This window comes from Pelophylax lessonae, assembly GCF_965119305.1.
Source record: "Pelophylax lessonae genome assembly, chromosome: 10".
Classification (NCBI taxonomy): domain Eukaryota; kingdom Metazoa; phylum Chordata; class Amphibia; order Anura; family Ranidae; genus Pelophylax; species Pelophylax lessonae.
This window is the reverse complement of record NC_138777.1, coordinates 27108460-27121620: the sequence shown is the minus strand read 5'-3', so window position 1 is coordinate 27121620 and position 13161 is coordinate 27108460.

Below are 13161 nucleotides of genomic sequence, written 5' to 3'. Positions count from 1 at the left end.
GATGACAAGAGTAAGGAGCATTCTTCCCACTGACTGTCACACTAATGGGTCATGAGCTGTGAGCTGTAGATTTAAAATTTTTGGCAGGGGTTCCCTGAGACCAGAAATGTATTTCAAGGGTTCCTCTGTGTTGAAAAGGTTGAGGAAGGCTGCCCTAGAGTTTTACTACCCCTCCACTTTCCGTCACCCCTGCCTTCCTTCCTTAGGTCCCAGAAGGAGGATGGTTTCCTGCCTCCTCTTTTGCAACAGTTGGTTGTGGTCACAGGCAGTCGGCCTGGTGTACCAGGGGCATGAGTCTGAACCCAGAGGTCCAGGAGAAGCTGACTACAGGAGCTGGGGCACAGCTGAATCTGGAAAAACAGTGTTCGTGAGTACAGAGGATCTTGCCCAGGGGTCTGCCTAGGAAGGGGACCACTCCGGAGTGTAGTGTCAGTGGACAGGTGTCAGCTAGCCCAGTGAGAAAAGGGGTACTGGGGGAGTACCCTGAAGAGAAATGTAATAGCAATACTTACCTCATCTTCATTCAAGTGGCAGGATGAAGCAGCGGCCTTGCCGCATTCTCAAGTCAGAAGTCCTCAGCATTGTGAATAGTTAACAGTTGGAGTATCCCACTCATCCCTTCTCCCATCCCAATTTAAAAAAAAACACACAAAAACAACAGCCCCTAGACTGATCACTGACTGAGCCAAGAACTTAAAGCGGAGTTCCAGCCATTCACTCACCTGTCCAACAGTCCAGCGATGCGGCCGCCCGAAGCCTCGATCCTCTCCCTCGGCGCCGTCATCACTGCTGTGGGCACCCGGCTGTGATAGTTTGCGGCTTCACAGCCGGGTACCCACTGCGCATGCGCGAGTTGCGCTGCGCGCCGTGATTGGCCGGCAATCTTCTGGGACCTTTGACATGTCCCAGAAGATTGCAGGGAGGGAGGGGGAGAACTTCCGCTCAGGGCGCCGCGGCGCTCCGAGCGGAAGTGGGAGCGGGTACCTGTCAAAACTAGGTACCCGCTCCCCCCCCAAAAAAATGACATGCCAAATGTGGCATGTCAGGGGGTCAGGACTCCCTAAAGCGGAAGTTCCACTTTTGGGTGGAACTCCACTTTAAAGTGATAAGTTTCTGCAACCAGTTGCTACGGGCAGTGGTGTATTTAGGTTTTGTGCTGCCCTAGGCCTGACTAAATTTGTGAACCCCCTAATTTAAATATGACCCACCTCTTCCTGTAGAGGCCAGACCCCTTACTGTTTATGACCCACTCTGTCATCTGTAAATCACAGACCACAACCAGTATATCAATGCCCATCAGTCCAGCCTCATCAGTTCCAATAAGTTCAGCCTCATCAGTGCCCATCAGTGAAGCCTCATCAGTGCAGCATATCAGTGCGGCCTCATCAGTACAGCCCAATCAGTGGCCATCAGTGGCCATCAGTGTAGCCATCAGTGTAGTCATCAGTGAAGCCTATTAGTGCCCATCAGTACCGGCAGGTAGCAGAGTGACCGCTTTATGGGGGTGCCAGACTGATTTGCCCTATAGGACTGGCGTTATACTAAAAGTGTAGTGCAAGCCGGTGGGGACCTTTTTCGTGCGGAAGCCAGGAGAAGGCTGCTTTTTTTCTGTGCGGGGTGCAGCTTTTTTGCTGCCCCCCTGCAAAGTGCTGCCCTAGGCCTGGGCCTTGTTGGCCTAGGCCAAGATACAGCACTGGCTACGGGTAACCCAGGGAATCCCTAAAGTATAATACTCAGCAGTCCTCTAGGGGGCAGTGCTAAAACTGGAAAGCCTGAGATAGAAAAAAAAAGATCTCAGCCTTTCCAGCCGAACACACGGCAGTGTTTACAACATAATGTCTCGCCCGACCTCTGAGAGTCGTAGAGATGACCAGGGACCATCTGGTTCTTGGTCAGCTCTATTAAACTTCCACCACTGGCAGTTTCCTTCTCCAGCTCGCCCTGAGGGCGGTGGGAGGGGGGACGTCCCATCCCGCCACCTATAAAAAGAATCAATCTCTGAACTGCCGCCATGATTGTTTTTACGGTGCAGGGAATCGCCGGATATCTGAATGATGTCTGCAGCTGCACCCAACATTCAGATATTTCCACTGAAAGCCCAGGATGTCATTTGATGTTCAGTGGTATGGAAGTGGTTTATTACTGCTCCTCCCCTTACCGTCACCCCTAGCTTTCTTACTGCCCCTTCCCTTACCATCACCCCTTCCTTCCTTACCACCCCTACCCTTACCGGGCAAAGCTAGGATAATAAATATGTTAGTTAAAGCAGCACATAATCAGAGATGTATAGTAACTAAGGAAAACTACTTCACTACTGTACTTAAGTACCGAAAGGCGGTATCTGTACTTTCCTAGAGTAGAATTTTTTTCTCCTACTTCCACTTTTACTTCACTACATTTTTTCAATGATTTCAATACTTCTACTCCAATATTTTTTTTTTGTGCTGCATAGTTACTCGTTACTATTATAAAAATTACCACTGCCAGAACAGTAGATGGCAGGTTTCATGAAGCTCAAAACATGTGTATTATCAGCGCATACGAAAATAAATGCTACTGTGTGTATAAATAAAAGCTGCATTTGAAATAATAAAAAACAATATGATGTTCAAACTTTTGACTTCTTTCTTTAACCACTTTACCACCGGAGGATTTTCCTGCTAAAAGACCAGGGGTTATTTTGCGATTTTTTACTGCGTGACTTTAACGGACAATCGCGCGGTCGTGCGACGCTGTACCTAAACGAATTTCACGTCCTTTTTTTCCCACAAACAGAGCTTTCTTTTGGTGGTATTTGATCACCTGTGCGATTTTTTGATCACGCGCTATAAACAAAAAAAGAGCGTAATTTTTGCAAAAACAACAATATTTTTCACTTTTTTTTATATGAAATTCCCCCCAAAAAAAATGTAAAAATCAAAATTTTTTAAAATTTTCGGCCAATTTGTTTTACGCTACCTATGTTTGGTAAAAAAAATCGCAAAAAGCGTATTTTGATTGGTTTGCGCAAAAGTTATCGCGTTTACTAACAAAGGGAAAGATTTTTGTCATTTTTGGTGTTTTTTTTTTTAACGAGTAATGGCGGCGATCTGCGATTTTTTTTGCGGTACTGCGACATTGCGGCGGACAGATCGGACCCTTGACTGACATTTTTGACACTTTTGGGGGTACCAGTGACATTACTGCAGTAATCAGTGCTATATATATGCACTGTTACTGCAAAAATGACACTGGCAGGGAAGGGGTTAACAGTATTGGACAGGGAGGGGTTAAGTGTGTCCTAGGGGCGTGATTCTAACTGTGCAGGGACAGGTCTACTAGTGTAAAAACAAAGATCAACAGTTCTACATAGTAGAACTGTTTGATCTTCACTTTTACACAGGGAGAACTGACAGGTGGCTTGTTTACATAAGCCGCTCTGTCTTTCTCCCGCTGTAGCGGCGATCGTAGTGTGACCGGCGGACATCGGGTCCGCCAGTCACACTCCCGCACTCCTCCGTGAACGAGCCGAGGCAGGCGCGCGCCTCGGCGGGCGCGCGCCCGCCCGCTATTGGCTCTGGAAGGAGTGACAGGCGAGCGACGTAGACCTACGTCACTCTGCCTGGCCGGGGCCGACTGCCGCAGTAAATATACTGTGCGCAGTCGGCAAGCGGTTAATAACTACATAACACAGTACTTGTACTTTTACTTTCAGTACTTGAGTAGCAAAATTTTTAAAAAAACTACTTGCAATACTTAAGTACAAAAAATGTTGAATACTTTAGTACTTCTACTCAAGTCACTTTTTGATCGAGCACTTCCACTTCCACTTCTACTCAAGTCGCTTTTTGATCGAGCACTTGTACTTTTACTCAAGTATGGGTTTCGAGTACTTTATACAACTCTGCACATAATACACACATTACACATTGTTAGGCACACATTTAACCCTTTGATCGCCCTAGATGTTAACCCCCTCCCAGCCAGTGTCACTAGTACAGTGACAGTGTATAGTATTATCACTCCCTCGTGAGGGAGACATCTAAGGAGACTTGTGTTGCAGTTGGCGGCCGGGAGTGTCTGAAGTCATGGGTAGTATTTGAAGGTATATATTGGACCTTCTAATGCTTGTTTTGTGAGCATAGCTATCTGACTCTGACCCTAAATCCTGGAGATGAGTACGATTTGAACTAGACCAATTGTGAATTGTGGAAGGCTGAGCTTTTTACACCCCCCTCTTCACCTGCCTGGTTTGGGCGGGCCTCCCCTTCCTTCGCGTGCAGGCTCGCCCTACCCTAACTCCTTAGTCATTGAGAGACCACATGACTGAACTTGAAGCGAGCACATATAACTCCCTCTGAGATTAAAATTCAACTGTTAACCCACCTGAACCCTCTTTATAAGCACCCCTGAAGAAGCCACAAGGCGAAACACGTTGGGAGGAGTTTTCCATCCTCTTCACATTCTGATTACTGTAATATACAGCAGATCTGGAAAAAGGGGGGGGCTCCTTTAGTTTGAGGGTGGTGTTACCATCAGTTATCCACTATGATGTGCAATGCGTATATGCATTTGCTTGGATTTGATTTTATGTCATGTGGTCTATGACCAAAATTCTTTTAAATTTTATGTGTTGAATAAAGTAATTTTTATGATATAATTGCTTATTTTGAGTTTTACTGAAGGGGAAAGCCAACACCGTTAAAGTCCCGCTGCTCCCTATGTTTTTAATGTTCCTACGTTTTGGGATGTGGTGTTGACAGGATTGGCCGGGTCATTTTCTCATCAATCTTTAGCTTTAATTGGTCTGTGATGAGTTTGAATGATATATTTTTTTCTTTCTTTAACAAACGTCTTACCGCTGAAATTCTGTGTGGACTGCAGTATCTTCATTCTCATCAGACCATCCACCGAGATCTAAAACCAGAGAACATTCTTCTGGACAACAACCACCATGCCAAAATTGCTAATTTTGGCTTGTCAACAATGTTAGACACTGAGTTCGACAGAGTCACAGATTGTGTGGGGACATTCCTTTACATGACCCCAGAGGTAATTATTGGATATAGAGCAGAGATAAAGGGGTGACCCCTAAATAGAGATTGTTCTCCACCTGTGCCTTGGTTTCTGTTAGTGGGTTTCTATTCGAGGACTAGGATGGGTAGGGGAGCTATTTTGTCAGGGTCATTGAAGAGGTGTGTAGATGGATGGCTTTGTCGGTCCTAAAGGAGACACGCAAAAGAGTAAGAAAGCTTCAGCTTTGCAAGTGCAGTTGCTCCAGAGCTTAGCAAATGATGGGAAGGTCTACTAACTTTTATCATCCAATCAGCAAGCAATAATGCTACTTTTTATATTTTCCTTGCATGTGATTGGGCAATCTTTGTAAAGTGAAGCTTTAGCTCATTTACTAAGCTCTGGAGCAAATGCACTTACAAAATGCGCAGTCTACTTGCCTTTAGTAAATCGATCCCAATGTGTGCTTGTGAGCATTGAGCTATTGGGGTCAGTATACCTTTATAGGTCTCCTTGAAAAGGGGCAATTAACCAGTTGCTGACCGCCCAGATTGGCGGCAGGGCGGCAATTTCTCAAAGCGAGAGGGGGGCCGCGGGAGGAGCGGCAGCGATCGCCGCCGGCCTCCCGCAATCGTCAGGGAAACTGACAGAAGACCCGCCTGCTTATGTAAACAAAGCAGGCGAGTCTTCTGTCACACAGGCAGGGAGAGATGAGGAGTTTCAGCTAAGCTGAAACCCCAATCTCTGTGTGCCTGTCACAGAACCCCCCCCCCCCACAGTCAGTAAGCATATGTAGGCATACATTAACCCCTTTGATCACCCCCCCCAGTGTTAACCCCTTCCCTGCCAGTGTCATTTATACCATAACAATGGAAAGCTAAGCTAACTCTTTCTGTTTGTACACATAGGGGCTCCACACATATGTATAGCTCACACATATGGCACTTTTCCACTGCATGGTACGGCTCGGTTTGGCACTTTTCCACTGCATGGTACCGCATGGTACGTGTTAGAACGGTTCGGTACGGTTTGGTACAGCGGCGCTTTTCCACTACATGGTACGGCTCGGTACGGCTCACTTAAACAGTGCCACCTTGGTGGGGGTTCCAAGTGGGCCGTACCTATATCATATCCCACAATCCTTTGCATGCAGCCTTGATTGTTTGTCACTACTAGCCACTGATTGGTTAGAGAATCGTTGTAATCCCACCCACTTACTACTTTAGTGGAAAAGCAAACTGAGCCGAGTAGAGCCTATACAGTGCTGAAACGTGCCGACTCGTACCACGCACTGGAAAAGCAAACTGAGCCGAGCTGGGCCAAGCAGTGCTGAATGGAGCCGAGCCGGTACTTGCAGTGGAAAAGTGCCAATAGTGATCACATCACTTAAAAAAACTTGAACGGGACAAGAAGGAAGCAGCAAAGTGAAGTAGCATTAAAAGGGGAAAGAGAGTTTCTAAAAATTACTGCATTGCACTAAAGATGTGTATTTCCTATGATCGTCAGCTCCATCTAGTGGCCAAAATGTGGTATTTTTCAGAAATGACAGTCATAGAAATGATTGAAATGACAGTCATAGAAAATACACATAAAAAATATTACAGTTGATGCATATTGTTATATGTCAGGAATGGGTTGATGCCGATTTGTAAAGTTACTGAAAAGTCTTTAATCTCTGCATTTTTTGGATCCCCTGTAAGGCACACATAACCCTGGCGATATGCAGGCAGTAGCTACAGGCTGATTTATAATATTGTGATATCACTTACTAAACGGCTTTCATAATGAGAAGGACATGAGCATTAAGCGGGATTAATGGTCTATTTCGCTGGGTCTCCGGGGGATGATAAAAGCTGTAATGATTTCTATAATAATCGCACACTCACTGTGAGTCCTGCGTGACATCTCATGTTCATAGTATATACAAAGCATGCCGTAAGACTGGACCTATGCAACACTATCCAAAACTTTGTGTAACCTCAGCAAAGAATGTGATGAATGCTGAAATTTGATTGGCTGATGTAGCACTTTTTCTTTGTTCTAAAGTTATACAGCAAAGATGAGCGACCATTCAGGTTTTTCTGGGCCTAAAATTTGACCCTCAATAGCCTTAGATGGTCATGTGTGGTATTATTTCTAATAAATACTTATAAGTAAAGAGCCCAGCACTCTGTGTATTATGCAGTCCTGTGCCCAGAGCTCTATGTATTATGTAGTCCTGTGCCCAGAGCTCTGTGTATTATGTAGTCATGTGCCCAGAGCTCTGTGTATTATGTAGTCATGTGCCCAGTGCTCTGTGTATTATGCAGTCCTGTACCCAGCTCACTGTGTATTATGTAGTCCTGTGCTCAGCGCTCTGTGTATTATGCAGTCCTGTGCCCAGAGCTCTGTGTATTATGTAGTCATGTGCCCAGTGCTCTGTGTATTATGCAGTCCTGTACCCAGCTCACTGTGTATTATGTAGTCCTGTGCCCAGCACTCTGCGTATGATGCAGTCCTGTGCCCAGCGCTCTGTGTATTATGTAGTCCTGTGCGCAGTGCTTTGTGTATTATGTAGTTCTGTGCCCAGTGTTATGTATTATGTAGTCCTGTGCCCAGCGCTCTGTTTATTATGTAGTCCTGTGCCTAGCGCTCTGTGTATTATGCAGTCCTGTGCCCAGCGCTCTGTGTATTATGTAGTCCTGTGAACAGCGCTTTTGTATATTATGTAGTCCTGTGCCTAGCGCTGTGTAATATGTAGTCTTGTGCCCAGCGCTCTGTGTATTATGTAGTCCGGTGCGCAGCGCTTTGTGTATTATGTAGTTCTGTGTCCAGTGCTCTGTGTATTATGTAGTCCTGTGCCCACGGCTCTGTGTATTATGCAGTCCTGTGCCCAGCACCCTGTGTATTATGTAGTCCTGTGCCCAGCGCTTTGTGTATTATGTAGTCCTGTGCCCAGCGCTATCTATTATGTAGTTCTGTGCCCAGTGCTCTGTAGATTATGCAGTCCTGTGCCCAGCGATCTGTGTATTATGTAGCCCTGTGCCCAGCGCTTTGTATATTATGTAGTCCTGTACCCAGCGCTGTCTATTATGTAGTTCTGTGCCCAGCGCTTTGTATATTATGCAGTCCTGTGCCATTTGCCAAAAAATAAAAAATATGTCCCCAAATTTCATTTTCAAAATCTGGTCACCTTAATCTACAGTCCTTTCAAGTTTGCTACTGTTTGAATGCATGACATTGATTCCATTAGTCTCCAACCATTGCAATTGTCCAACCTCACACAGTACAGCGATTACAGCAGCGTAAAGCCTGTCACTGACATGAATGGCTGTGCCACTGTACTCGTGTATACGGTGGGTGCTATTGTAAATTTGTTGTTTGCATAGCGATTTCTTCTTTACAGGGTTAGATAGGTCAGTCTTAGATTGCGAATGTCTGTAGATATATGCCTCGTTCCCACTGAGCGGGTCGGTTCGGTACGCTAATTTGAATGTTTCCATTATGAAAGTGGCCCATACAACCGAACCAAACCGCACCATTCCTGTTCCTCCTTCAGATGTAGGGCCATAGTAAATGGTACGGTACGGTTAGGGCGGAGCTACTGGCGTCACACGATAGATTCCACTGATTGGCGGACAGGAAAACGTCAATGCTCACGTCAAATGAAAGAGCAAAACAAACACCTCATTTGCTGTAAACCCCGCAAGGCCCCTGGTGGCCCGACTTGCAGTGGAAACGCTCACCTGAATAGACCGGAGCCTTCTAACCCTTCCAAACTGTACTGACCCGAACCATTCCGCTCAGTGGAAACGAGGCATAAGGTGACCAGATTTTTAAAATTAAATGCCAGACATTTTTTTTTTATTGGCAAATAGTAAACTATTTTATAAGCAAATTATCCTCAATCACAGGTGTCAAACACAAGGCCCGCGGGCCGAATGCGGCCCCCCAGGCCATTTCATATGGCCCTCGCACCTCTCCTGCAGCTGCAGCACCTCTCTTGTCTCTGCACTCACCTTGTCTCAGTAGTCGGCAGCAGAGAGGACAGAACTCCTTTGCCAGATCCAGCGCTTCTCTGTGCAGCTTCAGAAAGGCTCGTCTTTACCCACCCCCTTTCTCAGCAGCCTGCAGCAGAGAGGAGGACAGAACTCCTCCTACAGATTCTGCACCTCTCTGTACAGCCGCAGCACCACCTTGTCTCTGCCCCAGCTGGAAGCTGACTCCAACCCTCCTCTGTTCCTCCTCCAGACCCTGTACTTTAATTCTTCCCAGATCCACCTGCATCTTCTTCCTGGCAGCAGCAAAAGTTAAGGGGGTGCATTGTGATGTAAGGAAGGGTGGGTGACTCTTGACTTCTGATGGTGGAAGGGCTCTTGACATCTCATGTAAGGGTGTAAGGGGGCGTGGGGTGCTCTGGACATTTAATCTTACAGATATAATCGGCCCTTTGAGGGCAACCGTAATGCTGATGTGGCCCGTGATGATATTGAGTTCAACACCCCTGTTCTAAATGATCTATGCAGTGTATGTTGTATGTGTTTATGGAATGATTGTATGACATATACGTTATTTCTCACATTTCGTTCATGGGATAAAAAAAAAAAAAGATACTTCTTAGATTTTTTTGGGATATGACTACCAAATGTTAAGAAGATAAGATAGAGAAAAAACTTGGGGGGAGGGAAAATTCAAATCCAATCCGGCATCCGGGGACAAAACCGAGGACAGACTTGGTCCAGGGACAGTGTCCTCAGTCCGGGGACTATCCCTGGAAACCGGGAACGTCTGGGCACCCTTCTGTAGACGTAGAGATTTTAGTGTTAGGGTGTATTTATCCTTTAAGAATTAACTTTTATTCGTTATGAAAATAGTGCTCATATACTTGAATGTAATTTTCTTATGTTCTTGGGGAAAAAAATCAATACAATTGGCTCCTATTTGCTGGGACTGTTCCGGCAAAAACGGGACAGTTGGCAAGTATGTGGTTCTATTGTAAATATGTTGTTTGTATAGCGATTTCTTCTTTACAGGGTTACCGTAGATAGGTTAGTCTTAGATCGGGAATGTATGTAGATTAACCACTTGCTGTCTGCTCACGTTGAGCCTACTGCGGCAGAGTGGTTCGTTATTGTCTGGCGACGTAGACCTACGTCGCCAGACACTCCCCTTTCTCGGCTGCGCGCGCACGCCGCCGGAGGCTCGCTCCCGCTGTTTTCAGTCAAAGCGGGAGTCGGGCCAGGGGAAGAGCAGCGGCCATCGCCGCTGCTCTTCTCCGATCGTCGGGGAATCGAGTGTGGAGATCCGCCTGCTTGTGTAAACACAAGCGGGCGGATCTCCTAAGTGACAGGCAGGGTCAGATTGCAGGGTTCAGCATAGTTGAACCCTCGATCTGTCCTTGTGTCACTCAGTCACCTCCCCCCACACACGTCAGTAAGCACCAGGCATACATTAACCCCTCCCTCTCCAATAAAATTAACCCCTTCCTGCCAGTGTCATTTTTACAGTAACAGTGCATATGTATAGCACTGATTACTGTAGTAATGTCACTGGTACCCCCAAAAGTGTAAAAAATGTCAGTCAAGGGTCCTAACCTGTCCGCCGCAATGTCGCAGTCCCGCAAAAAAAATCGCAGATCGCCGCCATTACTCGTTAAAAAAAAAAAACACCAAAAATGACAGAAATCTTTCCCTTTGTTAGTAAACGCGATAACTTTTGCGCAAACCAATCAAAATACGCTTATTGTGATTTTTTTTTACCAAACATAGGTAGCATAAAACAAATTGGCCAAAAATTTTAAAAAAATTAGATTTTTACATTTTTTTGGGGGGGAATTTCATATAAAAAAATTTTAAAAATATTGTTATTTTTTCAAAATAAACTCTCTTTTTTTGTTTATAGCGCAAAAAGTAAAAATCGCACAGATGATCAAATACCACCAAAAGAAAGCTCTGTTTGTGGGAAAAAAAGGACGCAAATTTCGTTTGGGTACAGCGTCGCACGACCGCGCATTTGTCAGTTAAAGTCGCACAGTGCCGAATCGCAAAAAGTGGCCTGGACGTAAGACAGCAAAATCCTCCGGTGGTAAAGTGGTTAAGGTGACCAGATTCTTAAAATGAAATCCCGGACATATTTTTTTTTTATTGGCAAATGGTAAACTATTTTATACGCAAATTGTCCTCGAAATGATATATGCAGTGTATGTGGTATGTGTTTATGGAATGATTGTATGATATAAAGTATACGTTATTTCTCACATTTCGTTCATGGGATAAAAAAAAAAAAAAAAAAAAAAACTTCTTAGATTTTTTGGGGATATGACTACCAAATGTTTTTTTTTGTTCAACAAGTTTTTATTAGAAAGAAATCAACAATACGAAAACATAGTACAGATCCAAATCTGCCACAAAGAAGATGACTACCAAATGTTAAGAAGATAAGATAGAGAAAAAACATAGAGGGAGGGATGGGGCGGCAAAATTCAAATCCAATCCGGCATCCGGGGACAAAACCGAGGACAGACTTGGTCCAGGGACAGTGTCCTCAGTCCGGGGACTATCCCTGGAAACCGGGGACGTCTGGGCACCCTTCTGTAGACGTAGAGATTTTAGTGTTAGGGTGGACTTATCCTTTAAGAATTAACTTTTATTCATTATGAACATAGTGCTCGTATCCTTGAATGTCATTTTGTTTTGTTCTTGGGGAATAAAAAAAAATAAAAAATTGTTATTTTAAAAAAAAAATAAAAAGCGTTAACTTAAAGTGGTTGTAAACCCACTTTAAAGACTTTTACCTATAGGTAAACCTATATTAAGACTTACCTATAGGTGCTATAAATATCTCCAAAACATGCACCGTTTAGGAGATATTTACAGTGCATGCAGCTGATGATGTCATCGGCGCATGCGCTCTGGAGGATGGCCACCCGTGCCGTTCCTTCAGAACCCTATGCCGTGAACTGCGGCTCCCGTGCGCATGGGCGGGAATGATGTAATCGCGCCTCCGGCCAATCAGATGGCCGGAGGACGCGAACAAGGAAGCAGGACGGCCGTACATGTCGGCCGCCCTGTCGCTGAGAGGGCGGCACTGCGGTGGCTTCATTTTAAGGTAAGTATTTTATAATGAGCTAGTATGTGATGCATACTAGTTCATTATGCCTTTGTTTTTTACAGGTTTTTTTTTTTCTCATTTTTCATGAGGGTTTACTTCCTCTTTAACCGGTTGCCGACCGCGGCAAGCACATATACTGCGGCGGTCAGCCCCGGCCAGGCAAAGTGACGTATGGGTACGTCACTAGCCTGTAAGCCAATAGGAGGCAAGCGCTTGCCCCCAGAGGCGCGCTCCCGCCCCGGCTCGTTCACGGACACCTCCGTGCGTGTGACCGGCGCACCCGATGTCCGCCGGTCACTCGCGATCGTCCGCTGTGAAGGGAGAAAGACAGGCGGCTGATGTAAACAAAGCCGCCTGTCATTCTCCCCTGTGTAACAGCACAGATCATACGGTCCTGCTATGTAGGACCGTTGATCTGTGCTGTTACATGTAAAGCCACATCCAATCACAGTTAGAAGCACGCCCCTAGGGACACACTTAACCCCTCCTTCCCCAATAAAGTTAACACCTTCCCTGCCAGTGTCATTTTTACAGTAACAGTGCATATGTATAGCACTGATTATTGTAATAATGTCACTGGTAACCCCAAAAGTGTCAAAAATGTCAGTCAAGGGTCCGATCTGTCCACCACAATGTTGCAGTCCCGCAAAAAAAAATCGCAGATCGCCGCCATTACTCGTTAAAAAAAAAAAACAACAAAAATGACAAAAATCTTTCTCTTAGTTAGTAAACGCAATAACTTTTGCGCAAACCAATCAAAATACGCTTATTGTGATTTTTTTTACCAAACATATGTAGCAGAAAACAAATTGGCCGAAAATGTTAAAAAATTTGGATTTTTACATTTTTTTGGGGGAATTTCATATAAAAAAATGTGAAAAATATTGTTATTTTTGCACAATTGTCGCTCTTTTTTTGTTTATAGTGCATGATTAAAAAATTGCACAGGTGATCAAATACCACCAAAAGAAAGCTCTGTTTGTGGGGAAAAAAAGGACGTCAATTTCATTTGGGTACAGCGTTGCACGACCGCGCAATTGTCTGTTAAAGTCACGCAGTGCCGAATTGCAAAATAGGCCC